General features: G+C 35.5%; 1 long non-coding RNA gene across 3 annotated transcripts in view; it reads right to left on the bottom strand.

Annotated features, from left to right (window-relative positions):
* The window catches only part of LOC138440490 (uncharacterized), a 40662-nt gene extending 21980 nt beyond the window's left edge, over window positions 1–18682 (bottom strand). For 2 of the 3 annotated variants that reach the window (XR_011257051.1, XR_011257053.1), the window contains exons 1-2: window positions 18565–18682; window positions 793–859 (exon numbers count right to left, since the gene is read on the bottom strand). This is a non-coding gene — a long non-coding RNA (uncharacterized lncRNA). Of the gene's footprint in view, window positions 1–792; window positions 860–9407; window positions 9476–18564 lie in introns of all 3 variants that reach the window. The other variant, XR_011257052.1, reaches the window with a different exon arrangement.
* Between the last annotated feature and the right edge of the window lie 315 nt (window positions 18683–18997).

The following is an 18997-nucleotide window of genomic DNA, read 5'->3' as shown; positions in this document are numbered from 1 at the left end:
CTTGCAAATAATTTTCATGCTCTGGCTTAAAAAAATTAACTTTTCTTAATTTTGTATTTTGCAAAAATTTTAGTGAAAGTAGATAAAATTGTCTATTGTCTATCCAAACGTTACAGATCTATATATTAATAGATAAAAATTTGAGATCACTTTCCTTGGTAGTTGATCAATAAAAGCAATGAACAAAGCATAGTTTGGAAATTGTATTGATCTTTCCAATTTAATGAAATTTAATCTAATGCAGGTGAAATAAACATGGGAGATTTGCAAGGTCTGTTTAGCTCTTCATTTTAAAGTGTTAAATATTTTTATTTCTGTTTTCTAACTGTAGCCTCTGACTGATTTTGTAGGTTCTATTGTCCTCAGGGGTAGCTTTGAATGTTACCTTTCTAAAGATGAAGAGTTATGGAATGGATTATATAAAATGCTGTATAGTGAAAAGTAATTAATAATGATAATAAGAGCTGTTAATTAACAAACCCATTCTAGTTGTAATTACTTATAATAGTGAATTAGAAAATGACTTTATGTTAATGGATCAATAAGAAAAAAAGGATTTTTAAGTTTGCAGGAAAGTTGGGTATGTGGAAAGTTAATAGAGGATAGAGCTTGATAAAGGTATCATCTAAATGGCTTGTCCACAGACATTTTTCACATATCTTTTGAGACAACAAGTTTCTTTTTTTCTGATGAGACTCCCCATGTCCAGGTAGCTCCGTACTGACAAACTCTCACAACATTTCCTCTAGATTACATGGCAAAACATCTCAAGGAGCAGCTTGCTGACCCTACCTGATGATCTGATTTCCTGTGAATTTTAAAAAGAGGATCTACACGAGCAAAGTGGTTGTGTCAGAACCTAAAAAAAAAAAAAAATGAAGGGTCTGAGTTAACCAGAATGTCTCTGACTGATACTATTCTACCATATCAGTTTATATTGTTCTATTGTCTCCAGAAAAACTGTCTTACATTTTTATCATACTTTATGTGTATTATAACATTGGGCCCTGAAAAAAATCCAATGGGATGGATAGGACAGATTTTGGCCAAGATATACAGATAAAAACCTAGACACCTGGAAGTATTATAAATATAATGCCAAGTTATATCTCCCTTCAGTAAGGAATGTGGAAGGGATGAGATGTTGACTGGACATTTCAACCACAGGAAGTTACAGCTGAACACCTAGAGGTGATTCTACAAAGAGAAGAAATCAGCTTTTTCAATGATCATCATCTCAATATCAAAATATCCTTTGTGATCTTCTAGCAAGAGTCCCCAGTTCCAGGAACTCAGGTATGAGTTTGCTCTCTATGTATTGGCTTCTAAACAGCTTGAAGGAGAAGGTGGTATATTCATCTCATTAGATTCCATGGAACATGAGAAATCAGGTGGAGGGAGGCTGTGGTCTTACAAACCTTTTCACATCCTTTATTATTGCACTGGTCCTGGTTAAAACTAACATTTTGTACAGAAAAAAGTGAAAGTGTTAGTTGCTTAGTCATGTCTGACTCTTTTTGACCCCATGGACTGGAGCCCACCAGGCTCCTCTGTCCATGGGGTTTCCTAGGCAAGAACACTACATTCCCTTCTCTAGTGGATCTTCCTGAGCCAGGGATCAAACCCATGTCTCCTGCATTGCAGGTGGATTCTTTACTGTCTGAGTCACCAGGGAAACCCATAAGAGGTAACAAAAGAAAATAATCTCACAGACACTGTAGAAGGAGAGATTGTTAACATATCTAAAGAAGTCTTTTAACCCTAAACACAGTCAAGAATTAGTGAGGGGACTTGCCTAAAGCAGCTGCATCTTCAGGGTTAACACAGTGTCTTGGTCACTGACTGTCAAGAGAAATAGCAGAATAAAATCACTGGCTAAATAATGAAGTGAGAGAAGAGAAGGAAGGTGGGAGGAAAGAATACACGAAAAAGAAAAATGGAGACATGGACAGAGTACAAAGCTGAACTTTACTTTTTTTCCCATTTTGAAAGAGTACTCAGAAAAAGATCACAAAAATAGCTATTATATATAAGTTTAAAACTCAGGAGTTAGTTACAAACCAATATAAGTTATAAAGTTATGCCCAAGATCAACAACACATTTTTCTGAGAATCTTATTGCAGAAATCTAACTATGTTGCATGAGGATTGACCTGGCAAAAAGATGGATGTTGTTAAAAACTAAAATGTATATAAGACTATAAATAGAAATGTCTTGATTAACACATTTTTAATATTGCATCTCTAAAATCAAACTAATAAATCATAATATTACAAGATGGAAAACGTTTGCATTTCAAGTCACAATAAAACACGTGTATTTCTGCATTCAGTAATGCATTCTACTTGCTGAATAGATTTCAATTTCATTGACATCTGTTTGATAAACCTGAAGTTTTAAGCATGTTCTTTTAGTAAAATGTCAATTTGCACATATATTCAGTTTGCTTCCAGTCTTTTTTCCCATATGTTTATTGACTTTTAGCTCAGTCCCTGAGGTTCTTAAACATTATGTAGGGCTATTTTTCCTTCATCGCTGAGATGGGCACTGATCTAACTCAAGTTATGCAGCGAAAATTTTAGTCGGAAGTATATAAGCACAATATTCACTATCATAAAAACAGAACAGTAAAAATGACAATCTCGGTCCTTTACTCTCTGCAACACGAGGCACCTTGGCAGGTGAGTCAGTAACCCTCCATTCCAGAATAGAGTTACAATGTGGTGATTTTGCACCTAATGGTGGACTTAAATAAATTTTTTGTATTAAAGCACACTGAGGTCAATCAGCTCACATAGAGAGATCTATATGAGACAAACACCTTCAGGTAGTTTAGTTGTTTTGCTAACAATGTCTCCCCATTCACCTCCTTCCTCCATTTTTATCACACATGATAAAAGAAAGGGAAGAGAAAGATCTTTGGAGATGTTATGATAAAACCTACAATTGTAAAGTGGAAATGCTTGCTGGATGGATCCTATTTTCCTTAGAAAGAAGGGTCTTTCAGTTTACCTCCACCTTGAGTAGCGTCTAGAAGTTTTCTGACATTGGTTTAGCCACCTGCCTTAAGTCAGATGGTTTGTAACACTGGTAGAGACAAAATCTAAAACTCGTGCTCACCTCTTTCAGGACTGTAATGATCTTTAACAGGAAAAAAATGGAAAATTATTTTTAATTAAACCAGGGATCATAAACATTAGCAAGGAGATGAAGAGGACATTCTCAGTCCCCAAAATCTTTATGGCCATCTACAAATGGTCCCAGTTACCTAGAGAATTCTGAAACCTGCTGTCTGAATTATTTTTGTTAATGGCTAGCATCCACTCTGATTGGTTCCTATATCCATTCTAATTGGCCCATTTTTGTTGTTGTTAACAGCTTTAGTGAGGTAAAATTGATATATAACACATATTTAACTGTATTTTTTTTAAGTTTTCTCATTTAACTGTATATTTTTTTAAGTTTTCTCATATGTATTCACCTGTGAAAACCATTACCACAATCAAGGCAACAAACATATCCATCATCCCCAAAAGTTTCCTCATGCTTCTGGAATTCCTGCCTACTGATCCTTCCCCTAGGTGATCATTGATCTGTTTTCTGTCACTATACATTAGCTTGAATTTCCTAGACTAATATATAAATGATTTGTACTCTTTTTTTTTTTTTTTTGGTCTTGCTTCTTTCACTCAGCATTATTTTGTTGAGATTTTCCATATTGTAAGATGTACCAGTGGTTCACTTTTTGTATTGCTGAATAGTATTCCATTTGAATATGCTACAGTTTTTATATCCATTCATCTGTTGATGTACAATTGTCTTAATTTGTAGAGTTATTGAGAGCTGTGTGGGTTTGGGCTTTAGATAGGTGTGCAGTTATGATTACGTTTTGTCAACTTTTCTAAGCCTAGTTAGCAGTTCATCACAGGGTAACTTTTGAAAGAAGTATTTGTTTCACAAATGACAAAACATCAACATCTCAGGATTGGTAAGCTATTACACTTCTTTTGTTTCATTCAGGCTGGGTCTATACATTTTAAAAAATTGGTTATCTCCATCAGTCAACAAGGTGTTTGATTGACCTGAGTAATCAAATTAGTGAAAATAGCTGATCTGAGAGCTTTGAGAATAAATACAACTTTCTGCTGAGTTTCATGATTATTTCCCTTCTTGCTCTTTTGTTTCAATTTATTGGAGGTAATTATGTAAAACTTAAAGCATTGTTAACATTTTTAATAAAAGTTAATTACAGCCGTATATCTATAACAAAGTCAAGAGTAAGAAGTATATCTCATTGAGGGAAAAAAACTTCCATTTTTATTTTATAAATTTAAGAAGTATTTAAAAAAACTAAGAATGGAATTTTAGGAAATTTGAAAAATCCATTGAAGTTATTTTTCAATTGGTTGAAGGGTGTAGGACAAAGATGGGGTAAGTATACTAATTTCATTGACTGGCACTACAGGAATATACTAATGTTTCACAGGTATACCATTATTAATGCCCAATCCTGCAGTCCTTTTCATGCAGAACTCCCACTGGGAGTACCACATGAGAAAGAAGTGTAGGATGAAACCCGATTATTATAATTCACAAGACTAATTATGACTTTGAGTTTTCCTGGATAAGCTAATTCCTCCTGCACCCTGGGATCAGTAAGCACGAAAGTAGTCTCACAAGGATTTTGCTGCATTTAACATTACATATATTTATAAATAAATCCAGAGACATTAAACAGTACTTCAGCTCTCTGCTCTTTGTGCTTTGCTTTTAAAGTTATAAAAATTTTAAGTAAGAGAGTGCCACAGGTGTAATTTTACTAAAAGACAAAAATAAGGCACACACCAATCACGTATTTCTTGGCATTGACTCATTTGCTTTAAATAGACTGTTTATTTTTATTGGCATCACTGGTGAATAAGACTAAAGAGGGACATGGGAAAGCAAGGATTAAAGACAACTTGAAAGAAAGGAACACCCAGACAAATAAGAGTTGGAAGGAAAAGAGAGAAAGAGGAGGACTGCTGTAAGATAAAAGAAGACTGGCAGGAGGGGCTCTGCTTAATTTTCTTTCTTTTTATTTTTTTGTGGAGAGCTTTGTGAATGACAGAAAATGATTAGATAGTCTTGAATGATTTGAAATCTGTGTTTGATTTTTTGGTGTGACAAATCTCACAAACACTGATTCCAGAGTTTTTTCTGATGCCACTATAAACAAATCCTTCCAACTGCCTTTTTTATTCAGGCACCTATTGTACATCTATCTGAGAGGGAGTTTCTTTGTGTACTGAGTAATTTCCATGTTGTGAGGTTTCTTGTCTTCAGTTACCTCCAGTTTTATGCCTCAGTCAGAAAACTCACATAGCATTCAAAAAGGAAAACTCAAAGCAATATAGACTTTTTGTGCTTTTTACAAAGAATTAGAGCTGTGTGCCCCTACCAATATAGCAATATATTATATAAGGTCAATACTCCTTTTCACATGCCTCTAATACAGATGCATTTTATGAGGTAGAACAGCAAACACTGAATCACTCTAGTAGAGATACACAAAACAAGTAATTATCGCTAGTTGCAGAAAAATAATTATGCAGTTGTGTGATGAAAACCAGTTCTTAACTGGGAGGAGAAATTCTACCCAAAAAAAAGCCCATGGAAAGGCTAAATGTTGTGCTCTGGAAAAATAAGCCATTCTATAAAACTTCTAATGCAGCTGTATCCTCCAGTAGAGGTACCATCCTTTTTTTATAAGAGCACAGTTGCACTCTATGCTTGTATACAAGGCACTTTTAATTACTGCTGTTTTCTGTTGACTTTTCTGTCAAAATGACTATTTTCTCTATTATCAATTCATCTAATATTTTAGCAAGAATATCCTTTATTGTCACTTAATGCTTTCCAGGTAGTCCTTGATTATGATTCAACAGACACCTACGATCACTAGCAGTTCTTATTTGAAGCCTGCTATTCTGTTATAAATGTTACGGCATATTCTCTGTGTCTAAGATATAAAAAAAATAACATTTAGTTAAGGCAAAAAAAGGTAACAGGGCTTTGTGTGTGATGCAGCATACTTTTCTCTTTTTTACGTTATATAGGACACCAATGTAATGTGTACGTTTCTACAGAAGGTATTTATCTCAAATATCTACAGTGAGTTCACTCTGCTCTGACATAGACCTAGCCCCCATTGAAGCCAAGAGGATTTTGTTTCCTTACTGTTAAGCATGGCTGTTCTGGGCCCTTTAACTAAATCCACCACCATGAATGAACTTAGAGCAGAAACAGCAAGTACAGCTACATTTAGGCTTATATCAGCATTTCTGTTTAATACATTTTAAAACTATATTTAAGTAATGTGGAGGTTATGACATGAAGTGACAAAACCCAAGCATGTGAGCTGGATGAAACTATCTTTAGCCAGGATTCCTGGGCCAATGTAATGAAGTATATGGGCTAAAGAAAGAGGCTCAGCTTTGCCTCTGAATTTTCAGGAGTATCAAGGCTCTCTAAAAGTCTTAATATTAAATATATCTTATCTATGCACCTTAATGGCATCTGTGACAAGCAAACAAGGCTGTGAAGCTTGAGGAAGTTTCCATCCTAATCCTTTTCAGTTGCCTCTTGCTGCTGCTTCTCCTGTGCCCAGCCCCACAGTTACAAACTGGGCTCTATCCCACTACAAATGAAAAGAACAAACAAACAACACTTCCTTGGGGGCAATTTCTAGGGCTGGGTTCAAGTGAAATGTAACTTTTCTGTGCAAAGCTCTGAAATTGGTTTGGTAATTTGGGGTTAGAAAAGATTTGGTCAAGAGAGAAGCCTTCAAACTCCATTTTATAATAAGATCACCACTACAAACAAGTGATAGATATAATCTACATCTAGCATATCTGTTTATAAAATATAGAAACCTTGCCGTTGTAATATCTTTGGGCACTTATTAATTGTAAATCTGTCTTTACCTCCTCATGTCCTAATCCATTCTAGAGCTTGATAGTAAATACCCTTATGTCAATGTGATATACTTTACTACTGCTAACAGTGAATTCTTGTATACCATATTTTAAATGTTTTGGTAGACTAACAGTTTCCCTCAACAGTGTTAATAATGCAGCAAAACCATAAATTCTCAAATTGTGTATATTGAGTTTTTAATAGACATTACACATTATTAAACATTTTCCTATTTTACAAATTATTTCATTTTAAACTTGGAAAAATAAATATTTGTTGCTAATTTCATATACTTATTTCAGCTTAGAGTATACTAGTGATTATTCTGGCTATTTAATATTAATAATTGTTCTTTTTAAAAGGTTGATTTCTCATGCGGGGATTGGGTTTTTAATGTAATGTTAAGATTAATATGATGAAGTACTTTGAATTCTTAAATATTCATTTTAATCACTTCTAACAATATCTAAGTTGAATGCTTTTAAAAGTTCTAAAACCATTGTCGGTTTTATTTTGTAAAATCTGCTTCAAAAATTAGTCTACCACTGTGAATGAATTGCTTTTAATAGAGAGATGGGAAGAGGGGGGAGGGGAGTTTCAGGAGGAGAAAAATGTCAAGTGAATCAATATGATTAATTAAATTAAATGTGGATTCATAAAACTCATATTCACAGATTTACACACTATATTCACAGTGACATTTAAAATGTTTTGAAAATCCCTAAATAAAGTCCCATGTACGTGAACATATTTTCCTTCTTTAAGAAATTTTTTAAAAACCTAACAACAAAACAGAATCATAAGCTTTACTGCCAACTACTATACATTTCCAATACTGTTTTTTATGGAAAACCAGGAACAATTTTAATATGTAAAAGTTTTAAAGGAAATTAGATCTATTTTTGCTACTTTCAGAGATGTTTATGCTTAAGCCAACAGATAATCTTGACTACTAATGTAACATAGTTTTCCTTGTTTTAAATGTATACCAAGGTCATTTTCATGTTAAGCCATTAAGCTTACAACTTTATGCTGTTCTTCTACTGGATAACTAAATTGCTGTACTTAGCAGGTCAAATATTTATTTTTAAAAAGTTAATTTTCACTTTTGTTTTTTAAGAAAAAGTTGTGACATATGACATAGAAGAAACTGATTCTTAGATTTCTGAAATATATTGTTTTTTAAATTCAGGTAGTACAAAAATATAATGCCTGAAACCTACATGTAGAACTAACATCTATCTATGAATGATAAAAATGACAACAGGGTCTTTAACATGGCACAACACCTAAGAGATTTGGAGAGAATTTTCAGGTTCAGACAGTACTTAATGGCATGAATTGTTTGTAAGTGAACTTAAGAAAATCAGTAGTCTTTAGATATTAATTCTGAGTTGTTTATGATTACTTCCTCTCCAAAGTCTATTAATGTTAGTTTCTCCCCCAACCCTGTGTGTTTCAAATTAGTATAAAGCCTTCCATTTCTGCTTTCGTGAGGAGTATATTATATTGCTTTCACAAAAATCCAGTGTAGCTTAAGCTATTTTAACAAACGACAGTCTTTTTCCGTGTAAAAAATGGTTCCAAGATAAAGATTTTACATCACAGAGAAAATGGAAGAAAATTGAGAGAATACTTTATTTCCTTTAGTAGCCTGCTATTGATGATGAAAAACAAGGCAACAAATGTAATTGGTAAAACAAACCCCAAAGGAAGTTTCAAGTGTCTCTAATAGGGGAATATTCTTAGTTGTAAATAGCTCAATTTTATCTCTAGAACCTAAAATATGTATCCCTGTCCCCCCCCCCCACCCAATCTTGCATCCAATTTCAATACTTCAGCCTTATCAAAGTAAACAAGCTATTGTTAGAATAGAAAATCCAGCTAGGTTGGAGGGCTGCTGCCACTTCCCCCTCATCCTAGCACAATTCGGTGCCAATAGCTTTTGGAAAAGGGAAGAAAGAAAGGTCCGCTACTGTGCTGTGTGGAAGTAAAGGGGCAGAGGGGCATCACTTCAATCTCTTGGCTCTGGTCCTTTCTCACTCTCGCATCTCCAGAGAAAAGAGATGCTCTTCATTCACAAAACAAAACAAGAAAATCTCTATAATTATTTTTGGCTCAGCTCCATTGAAATTCATTCTCCTGGAAGCATCTCTGTTTTAGATTAAAACAATACTTGGAATATTCATTCTCTGCTCTCTCTTTCTTTCTCACTCACCACTCCTGTGTGCCACCCACCCCCAAACACCACTCCCTGAACCGCCCCCCCACCACCATTTTTCTCTTGCTTTCTTATTTCTCAGTCTTGATTTCTCTTGCTCTCCATCCCTGTCTGGTTGAATTTTTTCTCAGTTGTGCCAAAGTTATATCTCAGAGGTTTTTAACATTACTGCCTACAAGTGCCCACTCAAGATCGTCATGTTTAACGTCAGTTGTTCAAACCTCATACCTTCTTCCAAACAGGAAATTTCTCCAACCCTATATCCAGAGCTTATCTTATGGTTGTTGATTTGTGATCTGAAAAAAAGAGATGTTCTAGCCAGTAAAATTGGGAACAAAATTTACTTTCTCTTTCCTCCCGCCTTCTTTTCAATACCCAATCTTCAAAAGATGGACAAAGTCTTCATTGTCCATAGGAGGTGGTAGTTACTGAATTCCAGTGGTAAAGCATAGGAAATTATTATTTTAAAAATCCATTAGTTAGTTACTGACAAAATTTAGTGCCTCAAACCATATAACTATTAAAAATATTTTTTCTGTCACTGACTTTAACTTTGATTTTATTTTCCTTAAGGGCAAAAAAAGTTTACCATTTTCCTTTTTGTTAAGGCAAAATTTTTTTTTCAGCACATGGAAAGTAGAATTCCTGCTCCAAATAGTTTGTATGTACATATTAATAAAATTTATTAATGTTCTGTGAAACATGGGATTCTCTTTCCTGAAACAGTGGATTCATTTGGGCTTCTACTGCAAGACAAGAATTTTATTTATGGTGTCTTACATTTTGTGGAATTCCAATTTCTTAAACCTTTTCATTCTTGGTGACAAAAATTATTGATAAACCTTTCATAGAAAGAAGTAGCTCTGATACCTACTTTCATTAGCATTAATGTGTCTTTCTATTTCTTACTCTCTAATTTGAATAATTAATTTGTGTTCATTTTAAATTCTTGGTTGTTAGCAAAGGCATCCAACCCTAGTACCCATCACCCAGGGAGTGTGCATCCTATTTAGGGGTGCATTTCTGCTCCTTTGAACAATGAATATTTTGTGTGGATACTGTAGTCACATATAACTAAGTCCTAGCCTTCCTACACTGTCTTGACAAACAAAACAAAATCCTGACTGTAGCCCAGAAGAGAAATATCTCTGGGATTTCCTCTCTCTCCAGTAACAGTACTGCAATCTTATAAGCATTTATTTAAAAGAGTTTGAGAATCTATTTCTAAGGCCTCACAAGAACCCTGATTACTGAATTCTATTTGGTATACCAAATAAAAAGAAGGAAAAGAAGAAGAAGAAAAAAAGAAAAACCACACACACTGCCATTAATTATACTGTAAACATTTAATAAATATTCTTTCTTTCTATCCTTTACCCTTTTCAAAAGGAAAGGTGGTAATTTACATCTATTTTGCCTCTTTCCACTCATTGTTTTATTTCTTTTCTTTCTGGCTTTCTTTTACTTCTGTAGAAAAGAGGTGGACATGTTTGAGAAGATAGAAATGTTTACTTAGTACATTTTTTTTTTCATATAAAAAAAACAGCCTAGGCACTTTCTACTTTGTCTTATGACCTTTGTTAAACCTCTAATTCTGGAAGCTGCATTTTAATTACAAAATATTGTAAAGGGAATACAGTAGGAATACACAACCCTTGATTCTCAGCCAAATGAGAGAATTTAACAGCAATGTATGGTTGCTGGAATGGTTATGTTTGGGATCCATATGCATGTTCAACTCACACATTCAGGCAGTGCAATAAAGCAGGGAAAAAACAGCTGATACACAAAAGGGACCGTCTAGACAGTACCCCATCAGTCTGGCTAAATTTGGTGCTGGCATTCCCAATGGGATTGTAATATAATTGTTCTGGTGTCTGCGTTCATTCCCCCTGTCAAACACCATTCCAAATATACATCCTTCTCCCCCCAACCCTATTTCTTCCATAAATATGAAGCCCAAACTGTGCCATGCTAGAGAGGGTGTTGTTAGATGGCCCAACATTAAGAAAATGTTATAATTAAGCAAAATCATGTTATTTAATTCCTTTAAAAAAAATCCTCCTATTACTTTTTAACTCCAAATAGAATTAATTTCAGGCCAATTTAAATAATTTAAATTAGAACATGAAAAAAATTTTAATGCAAATACAAATAATCTTGAAATACTGAGCACTTTAGATGAAAGCAAATAGGCCTTTTTACCCCTTTATATTTATTAACCTCTGTTAGAAAATTTAACAGAAATCAGAGATGTGAAAGTGTAATGATGGACATGGATCATAAATTCTAATGAATAAAAAGCTAATGAAAAAAATGTTAAGCAAAAGCACTGAAAAAATGCAAATTGTATATTTTTTCTTTCTTGGGTTTAAAAGCCATAATATTTTTTTCTCTCTAAACATCTTTTGAAAGTTAAATTTCTGTTAATTTATATAGGAATTATTTCTGAATTATATTTGATTTTTAAAAAAGAGAAACCAGAAATATTTATCCACTGATTTGCAGTAACTATCAATTAATATTTTTAGAGATATTCTGGTTTAAGACATCAGGAAAATGAAAATCGCTATTTACAAAATAAAATAAAAAAGCCCAACATTAAAATGAAAATGCACAGATCATTGACAAAGATGCTTATAATTTAAAAACTTTGGCAGCACTGAAATTAAAGCTGTGAGAATCCCTTTTTATGGTAAGGAAAATGCAGATTTTAAGATTGTTGTATAATAGCCAGATATACTTATTTTATTTTCTAAAGTGTCACTTCTGGGTATTGTTTAGATGTTAAAATTGACTAAGAAATGTTTTTTAAAAACCTTTTATTCTTTCAACTCCACGAAAAATTATCTTGGGAAAGGAGTTGAGCTGTTTGTTTTGTTATGTTTTTTTAATTGTGGGCTTATATTTGTACTTCTGTTTTGGAGGTTAGTAGTCCTTTCCTGATCCTGTAAACAGAAATTTGTCTCCCATCTTAGTGATTCTGAGATGCCAGATTACAATCCCAAGTGAGTGAAGAAAGTCTCCCCACCCCCACCAGGGACCACTCTAACTAGAGCAAATTCAAAGCAAATACTTCAGGCACTAGATCCTGGCTTTATCCAACTTCAGGAGCTGAGGCAAGCCCACCAACCAAAGCAGGGCACACAAGAAATGGCTGTTCCAGGAAGAAGCAAGACACAGGGCCTCAACTCGCACAAAGACGGAGCGCAATTGCACAGAAAATCACCACCAAAGGGATCGGGAAATACCCAGATACATTTTGCAGAGATGTCTTCAAATTCTCATGTGGGAAATGAAAGATTAAAGATTATAAATATCTTTAAATTTTTATGTGGAAAAATGAGATGAAGAGATTGTATCCTTACATTTTTAATTTTAAAAAAATAGTGATTTCATATTTTTTTTCCTTCTCTTGTATGAAATTCTTCTGACTTTGCACATGGGTACAAGAAACACAGTCATTAAGAATAAGACAACATAGTGATGATATGTGAGCAGTGTCTGCCTGAAGCTGGGTGGTTTGCTTGTGACTGTTTTCATTCACTTTATTTATTTATTTTTTACAATATGTACTGGCAGAAAGTGAAAGAAAGGCACACCAGAGGCTCTTTGAGATGAAACAGTGTAGCCAAATCTGAGTTTCAGACTTGGTTTTCAAACTATGGAAGAATATCCTCTGAGACCTCTTAGGTCTTAACTGGATTAAAATGAATATATTTGTGCTCTGGCTCTTTTCAGCTAACTAATGTGCATGTGAATTGATAGTGTGCGAGGGAGCGGGTGAGAGCAAGTGTGTGTGACACAGGGAGAGGCTGCGGGCTCCGGGCGGAGGGTGACTGTGAAGGAGCGTGCAGGATGGTGTGGGCTGCCTCCAAAGAGGGAGAGAAATGAAAATTAGCAGGCCCTGGGCTCCGGTGCGTTTTGTCTCGACGGGAGCCAGAAGAGAAGCTTGGTTGGGAGACGAGGAGGAAGGAGAGGGGTGGGGGTAAAGAGAGGGTGGAGAAGGGGGTGTGGCGTCTGTGTGTGTGTGTGTGTGTGTGTGAGCTGAGGTTTCAGTTATGGCTGAGCTTTGGGGTTTTGTTTTGTCTGTTCCTGGCATAAACAGACTGGAATTTCAGTTTCAGGTTAGAGTGTGTGCAGAGGGGTGCTTGTCGAAGTTTCTTTTTCTGGCCCTTCACTATGGTTGCTGCTCAGAACATTACTGCTGCTACAGAGGGGGTTTGGGGGGAGCAGCCAGGGATGCTGGTCTGTCTGCAGCTGCCCCTCTCACACTTGAATAAAAGAACTTTTTTTTTTCCAGGGGTAGGGGAGCTGTGAATACCTTTCCCAATAAGAGATGAGGCATATTGAAAACTATATTAAATTACCCTGATTAACAATTTAGCCACGAACAGGGGAGCTTTGGGAGATCTCTATAGGCAGGACTGGGGGCTATTCATGCCAGCAGCTAAGAGGTCGAAAGGTTTCTGAAGTTCACAGGCTCAGAGCCTTTGTTATGCTAACAGACAATCTCAAATCAGCTGCCTAGTGGAGTGTGAAATATAAATGATTCCTTGAGAACTTCCAATAAGTTGTCACTCTTGCTCTCCAAATACCAGGACAGGCTGCTAATTTCTAGCAGGCCCTTTTGCAACATGGCTAGCCCTAAATGAATGCCTTTGTAGTTCAAATAATCTTTTCAAGGGAGCTGTCCTATCTTCATAGCCCAATGCATCTTGGTTTTGACTATTAAATGAAAATCAGGGCTCAGCAGTGCTTGACTTTTCCAATCGCCCGACGTTTGGGAAGGGTGGTGGCAGCTCTCATGCACAACAAGTTAGCACCCACTGCAGGAGGCTGGGGCATTAATAACAGCCGAGACCCCAGGAGCTACCCCAACTCTCACCCCCAACTCCCTACCGGGAACAATGCTCCGGGAGAGATTTACGTGGTTTCCCTCAGGCTGGACTACCTTCTTCTTTCAACCACACCAACATTTCTCTGATTTATGAACCCTCTGTCCAAGAGGACGGCCAGCTGACCTGCCAACATCTGACTGGTCACTTTGAAGCATCAACTTTGGAGAGGGAGGTATTCATTCTTCAGGGCAGGAGAGGCCAAGGGGAAGACGGCAAGGTGTGTGTCCAGGCCATACCCCTAGTATCAGATGCGTGTGGATATTATTTTCATCATTTGCCCATAAGAAGGATATAAACATAGCTTATGATCTTGAGTGTGACCTTTGAGCATGTCCAGATGAATAAAAAAAAAAAAAAAAGGCCCTGGCACTCTGAGTCTGAATTACAAAGCTTTTTAAAGTAAGGAAAACCACTCCCCAGACAAGCTGGGGGGAGTGAGACTGAGAATGTATGTGGGAGAGTATGCCCCAATCAAACATTCTAGTAAGAAAGGACAACGCTAATTTATACAAATAAAGGAAACACGAAAGAAAGAGGACAGAGACCAAAGGCAATGAGAAATCCATCTGCATCAGTCTTCACAGAGGAAGGGATAAAACCTTTACAGTAATACCTTGAGACCTAAAAATTTGGGAATTTCTGATTCCCATGTCCTCGACTTCTTTACTGAAATGCAAAAAACTCCATGATATCACAGAAGTGTCTGCTTTTTTCCAAACAGAGCAGGTTTGATTTTTGGCAAGGAATGGAAAAAAAAAAAAATCAAATGGACTGCATTTCTTAATATATTCTTAGGGTAAGTTTATAAGCATGTAAATACATAGAAGCAGTATGTTTTAATACACCCTTAGGTAACTTTATAAAGCTTGATGGTATAGCTGTACAGAAAATCAAGGACATTGATCACCCTTCATCATCTTCTTCCTCTCACTACAATGATTTACAAGTGTTACTAACCACAATGATTTTAAAATATTACTTCAAAAATGATTGGGGAGTTCGTTCTGATTGGAATAGAAACTGATTTAAGTAAATACTTTTTTTGCCTTAGGTATAGTTAGATTTACAACTATATATTAAAACATTAATTAAATAGAAATAAATGATGGTGTAATGTGTTCCAGTTTTGAAATCATCTAGCTTATGTGTTTAAATCTTGTTTGTTTTTTAAAAGCAAGAATACAGCATACAATGGTAAAAGACTCTGGGATTCGACTTAGAGAATTTAGCTATCAGAATAGGAGAGCGTTTAGGATTCAGATTTTTGTTTCAGACCCTTATGTGTTTTGCCCAGTAAACCAATCTGCAAATACTATTGACTAGAAAAATGAGTTCAGATTACTGACACTAAACAAGTAAAAGTTTGTGGTTTCTTCGGCCAAATGCCAGAATTAGACAATAATTCGTTATTGATCTACTCACACCCTTTTCAGAGGGACTTAGGATCCTGGTCACCCTTATTTCAGAGACAGCAGAGTGACTGGCTTCAGGGGCACATCTCATTACACAAAACTGAAGGCAACCCAGAGCTGAAAGTTCAACAGAGACAACATAACTTGCTTAAATTTAACTTTTCACCCACCCCCTTTTCATTTTTAAAGTTAATTAATATTAAACTGTCAGTATCTAAGTTATTGACACATGCTGGACATTCAAAGGGGAAACACCTTCCCTGTGCTTCCAAATACTTATTTTTACCACTTCCAAGGGTCCTCTCTCTTTCTGTCTTTAACACATCAAAACAGGGAAGAAAGCGCTTTTGTGTTATAACTACAGAGAAAACATTTGAGAATGTGTCAATGCTGTGAATACCAGCACCAGTTTGGGGGTTGGTTTGTTTTTCCCCCTGCCGGGGTATTTCTTTTCCCTTTGCTTTTGAGTCTTTAAACTCTGGCCACTTTGAGAAAAAGCAATGGTTGAAATGAAAAGTTAGGACAAATTGCGTTAAACCTGTGTGTTGCCAGAATATGAGCGTGATGAAAGCAGTATTGGGACGTGGCAGAGCTGAGCAGCTCTCCACACACAGAAAATTAAAATAAAATAACAAATAGAAGCTGGTCTTTTAATTCTTCCTGAAATACTTCAGATCTAAGAGAAAGGGAATTCCTGTTTAAAAAAGCAAGTTTCTAGGGTTGCCACTGCTGCATAGTGGGGGTATCTGAATGTGTGTGTTTGTGTGTGCACATGTGAGTGTGTGTTTGGGGAGAAAAGAAAGAATGGGGAGGAGGAAGGGCAGATAACTTTACTGACATATTAATTCTTTAGATAGCAGTAAATGAATGGTCCAAATAGACATTTGTTTCCCTTAATAGGTTTTGTACAGGTCTCTTAGAAGCTGTGGCATATGCTTCATTTATGTGTATATTTATTTAGAAGGATAGAGAATAATAGGTGTAGTTTGTCTATAGTCGCAGTTATTATTTAAAGTCCAAAGAGGTTACAACTTTTTTCTACTCCAAACACAGATACAAAGGTCTCTTGTACATGCCTCCTGCATTATGTTGAAGGCCAATTAAAAATGAAGATAATATTCTAACTATCGAGCTTTGGGAAGAGGAAGAAGGAGGCTAAAAGGCAAAAGGACTCCAAGATGGCTGCCTCTTCCTTCTTTCCCTCCTCTCTGCCTGTTTTCCACACAGAAATTAATATAATATTTTGTTTAGAAATCACACTGTGGGTCACTTGTAAATGAGGCAGTCTCTGAAGCACCAACATCTGCCTAGAATACTCTCATGATGCCATCAAGGTATGGAGAGAGCTTAAAATGCAAACATTCAAATGTATTTAGATTTGTATATAGAGACTGGACTCACACACATACACACTTGAACGTGTGAACAACACACACAGCTGCAAAAGGAATAAAAGGCCGAAATCCTTCTTAATTCTTAGGACAGAAGGGCAAAGGAGGGCGCCAGGCCACCACCCTCCTCCCCAAAGGATCAAAAATGCACTGTTCATGGTCTGGATTCGATTTTTTAAAAAAGATATATCTTAGTGATGACTCTCTCATTAGGCGGAATTCTGAAGTCTGTGGAGACAAGATTTCCATAAATTATCTCTCTAACTCATCTCATGCTGGTGCAAAATGCAAAGCTAAAATTGTTTTCCTTTTAATTTTTTTACATTAAAAAAAAAAGTGTACCATGCTAACCAGCTTTCTGACTAACATGTTAAAGGCTTAAGAGCACTAGTAATTACTGCTATTAATTATAATAAATACATATTCTCAATCATCAAATCCCACCCGTAAAGCTAAACTAAAATAATGTTGGGAATAAATAAAGGTATATTTGGAGCTTTATAACAGATTTATAGCAGGTTTTCTGTGTAGACTGGAGTGCACTAAGCAGAGAACAAAGCAAATGGTTTAGTTCCTATAGGAAATATATTAAAAAGAAAAAAAAAGAAAAAAACCCACAACCCTTTATCTAAAAGCCATCAGGGACAAGCACTCAATACAAGTTAACAAGCAGGAACTGATAAGATAACATTTATATGAGGTCAGAAGTCAAATGCCAGTCAAAGGCTTTTAACCTCTTGGGTCATAAACAGGAATAGTTAAAAGTGAGAGGTAGTTATTTATCGGATTTTAAGGGTACCTGACCATTGCCAGAGAATCACCGATGATGAAACTAATTAGGATTTATAGAAAAAGAACTTTGTAGCTGTTCAAAGAAAATTAACCTAGAAACCCATAATTCTTCAACTGGTAGGGAGAAAAACAAACAAACAAAAAAATCCTTCTTTTTGAGGGGAAAATAAATCTAGCAATTTAACTAGATTTGGTAACAAAATCTCTCAGAAACAATAATTTATAGCTAATGTACATATTGATTAATATATGGTGAATAATATAACTTATAAATTCTGTAGTAACCATCCAACAACAAAAATAAGCATTGCATAATTTATTTCCAATTTTTGATCTTTTTCTTTTACTCCCCTCACAGAGCTCCTAAATTAGACAGAATATAACTCTGATACCACAGTCCTTCTTGCTCTCAGAATGCCATCATTTATAAATTGAAAAAAATATATATATATTCTAATAGCTATCATTTTAAAGCATCAAAATATCAAAACTACCTAAATTTTTATCTTAATCTACCCAGAGAAACAGATGTCTCTTCTTTATTTGCGGTCAGAATATTTTCCTTTGTTTTGGTTTTTGTCCTTTTTTGTCTTTTCTTAGGCTTATATTCCAAACTCCCAAACAGTTCCTGGTCCCAGAGTCCAGGCTGGCTTCTATTTTCAAAGCATACCACCTCCCTTTTTTTCTCTTTTGCAATAAAAGAAAGCAGATCTAGATATTTCTTTCTAGAGAGAAATAGAGGGATTGTTGTTAGGCCCTGCTAAGGCCCACTGTTTCTTTAAACAGAGTCCACAATACACTAGGCGAACATTGTGGATTTAAAATGCTTTTAAATATTTATCAGAAGTATTTTATCATCATATTCAAATGACACCTGGAGTGCACTCACCTTTATTGACAATCTCTGTTCTGAAAGTCCATTTGCTTCCTTAAAGCCCCCCAAGCAGAACAAGGACTACCCGTTTTCATTCAGTTAATGTTTAGTAAAAAACCAAGCAACCTTAATCAGCATGCTGATTGCATCGTCAACTAACAAATAATTTACTACTCTGAGCATTGCATTCCATTAAAAGCTCATTAAATTTTCTGTTCTCCAATGGGAGGTTTAGCTTTTGAACTGCATGCTTTTGCTTTGAATGATCATTTATTCAATTTTTGCAAAATGTTGTGTGTGTGTTTTTTTTTTCTAAAGTATAGGTGAGCATTTCAATACCTATAGACTGCAGACACATGGAAACACAGCCCAGGGCTTGAGAAGGTTCCATTTGATTTATAAACTCTGTTTCATAAAAATTCAACATAATCTCTTGCACTTTTAGGAA

The sequence above is a fragment of the Ovis canadensis genome, chromosome 5, assembly GCF_042477335.2.
Source record: "Ovis canadensis isolate MfBH-ARS-UI-01 breed Bighorn chromosome 5, ARS-UI_OviCan_v2, whole genome shotgun sequence".
Classification (NCBI taxonomy): Eukaryota; Metazoa; Chordata; class Mammalia; order Artiodactyla; family Bovidae; genus Ovis; species Ovis canadensis.
Note: the sequence above shows the minus strand (reverse complement) of the source record. Positions and strands in the feature narration are given on the sequence as shown.